The 3,104-nt window shown below is 44.7% G+C and overlaps 1 pseudogene; it reads right to left on the reverse strand.

Moving 5' to 3' along the window:
* Window positions 1-551: 551 nt before the first annotated feature.
* On the reverse strand, window positions 552-1,205 carry LOC102487412 (60S ribosomal protein L10a pseudogene; annotated as a pseudogene).
* Window positions 1,206-3,104: the final 1,899 nt, after the last annotated feature.

The following is a 3,104-nucleotide window of genomic DNA, read 5'->3' on the forward strand; positions in this document are numbered from 1 at the left end:
CCCTCTCTCCCTCTCTGGCGAACACAAACATCCTATAATAAAAATCGCTTTTAAAAAATGACATAATTCTGAATGGCTGTATCAGTTGCCTCCAAGCTTGGGCAGGCTAACTATTAATTATTATTGACACCTTCCAGTGTTTAAATAGGAAGAAATACTGGCTAAAGGCAACAAATTGAACTATTTAAAATAAACCAAGATTATCACGATCCTGAATATACTCTTACCACACAAGCAACCCTTTGGTATTTACCCAAAAGGAATTGAAAATCTATGTCCACGAAAATACCTGCACACGCTGTCTGTAGCAGCTTTACTTATAGTTGCCAAAATTTGAGAGTAACGAAGATGTACTTCAGGGGCCGACAGGTGGCGTAGTGGTTAAAGTGCTGGACTCTCACAAGGCCAACCTCAGTTTGAGTCCTGGACCTGGAGGCTTCCTTTCTCACTTTTCCTTTCTCTCTCTGGTCAAGTTAAATAATAATAATAACAAATAAAATTAAATAAACATTTTTTTTTTTTAGTGGCAATAGAATTTATTAAGATGTGCTTTAATACAGACGTTGGGGCTTGCCCATAGGGCTCTTAATGTATAAAGCCCAGACGTTCTGCCAATTCTTCTTGAGTAATGACACCAGGAAGTTAACAGCCAAGTGGATGCTGTACACAGGCTCATCATCTGTCATCTTCACATGGCCATCGGCCACAGCTAGACATACACCTTCTTCATCTGGAGCTTGAGTGTGGACTTCGCCTCATCGGCTCTAGCCACCATGTTCTCATTGTGTGTCAGCAGGGAAGAGAATTTGCCAGCCTTATTTATACCTGGGCGCAGGATTCGTGGGATCTGCTTGATCAGGGACTCTGAGGCCAAAAAGGCATCATACTTCTTGGCCAGCTTCTTGACCAGCTTCTTATTCTTGTTGAGTTTCTTCAGTGCCTCGATGTCCATGTGGGGGATGTCCACAGCCTTGACCTCGTCACAGCGCTGCTGATCCCCCAGGACACACACGGAAAACTTGGGGCGGGCAGGTGGACTTACACCAGATGGTGCCTGAGAAGTGCTAGTCCTTCTGAGGGTCATAGTTCTTCAATCCGATCTGCAGCTCCACAGTTTCCAGAAACTCCCGGTGCTTGTGCTGGTTCTGGTACAGGACTTCCCACGCCGCCTCATACAGGGTGTCGTGAGAGACTTTGCTGCTCATGGTGCTTCTTGCCGCGGTAGTCGGAAAGGAGTATAAATAATTCTTTTTAAGGAGACATACTTTGGTGGTTGAAGGGATAAATAAGCTTTGGTATATCTAGACAATGGAGCATCAGTGCTAAAATGAAATGACTATCAAGCCATGGAATGACATGGAGGAACCCACGTGTCTATTACTAAAGGGAAAAAGCCAATCTGAGAAGGCTACACACTGCGTGATTCCAACTATATGGCATTATGGAAAAAGCGATGCTATGGAGAAAATAGAAAGATCAGTGGTTGCAAGGGCAAGGGGAAGAGGGGATGAAGGGATGGAACACAGGATTTTGGGGGCTACTCTGTATGTTTCTGTGGCAGTAGATACATATCATTATACATTGGCTCAAACACACAGAATGCCAAGAATGAACCTGGTGTAAATTTGGAACTTTGGGAGCCGATGCGTCTGTGTAGGTCCACCAGTTATGACAAATGTACCTCTCTGGTGGAAGGTGTTGATAATGTGGAAGACTACGTGTGGGAGCATAGGGTTCATGGGGACTCTGTACTTTCTGCTTAATTTCTTTTTAATTTTTCAGAGGGTTCATGTATTCCCTCACCAGACGGAGACAGGGAAGAAAGAAAGAACCCTCATGGAAAGGATCATGCTGCAATCCCTTCTCTAGTTCTCTGTCATGTAAAGACTTGGGGCATGCATACACACAGGCTAGTGTGTTTTTCAAGCTGCAGGGGCCAGGATTCAAACCGCAAATTGGTCACGTGGGATCCAGCTCCATAACCATCAGGCCACAGGGTCAACCACTTTCTGCTGAATTTTGAGGAGAACCTAAAATTGCTCTAAAAAATAAAGCATATTTTTAAAAAAATACATGGAAAAGACACTGTATCAAGATTTTTTTAATTGCCAGAGGGCACATTGTGATTAACAGAGAAAGGGAGAGAAGAAGCTCCCTCTTCTGCCTTCCCATCAGGGTTTTGGGCATGCATACACTCAAAATTCTGACCCAAAAAAGAAATGTCAGTCACCTACATTCCCTATCACATGCTTTCTTGAAGGGAGATCTAAGCAGTGCACCTGTGTGGCTGCCATGGCAAAGGGTTAGGTTTTCATAGTAATGGCTCCTGTTCATTCCTTTGAGAGGTGTGTGTAATCTCAGTTCTCTTAAGCTCAGCTTAATTAAAAAATTCCGGGCCTGCCATGGCATGGTGGTTAAGGCAGCTAAACCCCACATGGCGAATCTCCGGGTTTGAGTTGAGGCCCTGGTGGCTTGAAAAACACACCAGGTACATGGCATGTGTGCCCAAAATACCAAAAGAAGGAAGAGATAGAGGGATTGGCATGACTGTTCCCAATGGGAGGGGAACCCCATGCCTGGCAAACTCACAAGCCCCTAACCCCTAGCCTGGCAAAATCACATGCCTTCTGGCAAATCAAAAAAAAAAAAAAAAAAATGAAGGAGGGACCAGCAGTTGGCGTAATGGCTAAGTTGCTGGACTCCCATGTAGTCGACCACAGTTTGAGTCCCAGACCAGGTGGCTTAAACTCACGCTGAGAGTGTGTGTGCGTGCCCAAGATCCTGAGAGGAGAATGGAGGAGAAGGGATTGCGACTTGGCCATCCCCCCTGGGGGGTGATTTCTCGCTTTCTGTCTCTGTCTTGCTCCTGGGGAGCAAAAAAAATCTTGAAAAAAAAAAAAAAAACTCTCAAAAAAAAAAAAAAAAAAGAATGAAAGAAAAGGAAGAAAGAAAAAGAAAATAAAGAAAATCCTGGGCCAAGCAACAACTACCAGATCCACATGAGAAAGGCACTGCATTTGTATACCAAACCCTCCCTGGGCACACCGAGTATGCACACTCGAGCCTGTGATCTGGGCTGGCTGAGACCAAGTGAGTCACTGCAT

The sequence above is a fragment of the Tupaia chinensis genome, unplaced genomic scaffold (assembly GCF_000334495.1).
Source record: "Tupaia chinensis unplaced genomic scaffold, TupChi_1.0 Scaffold000314_1, whole genome shotgun sequence".
NCBI lineage: Eukaryota > Metazoa > Chordata > Mammalia > Scandentia > Tupaiidae > Tupaia > Tupaia belangeri.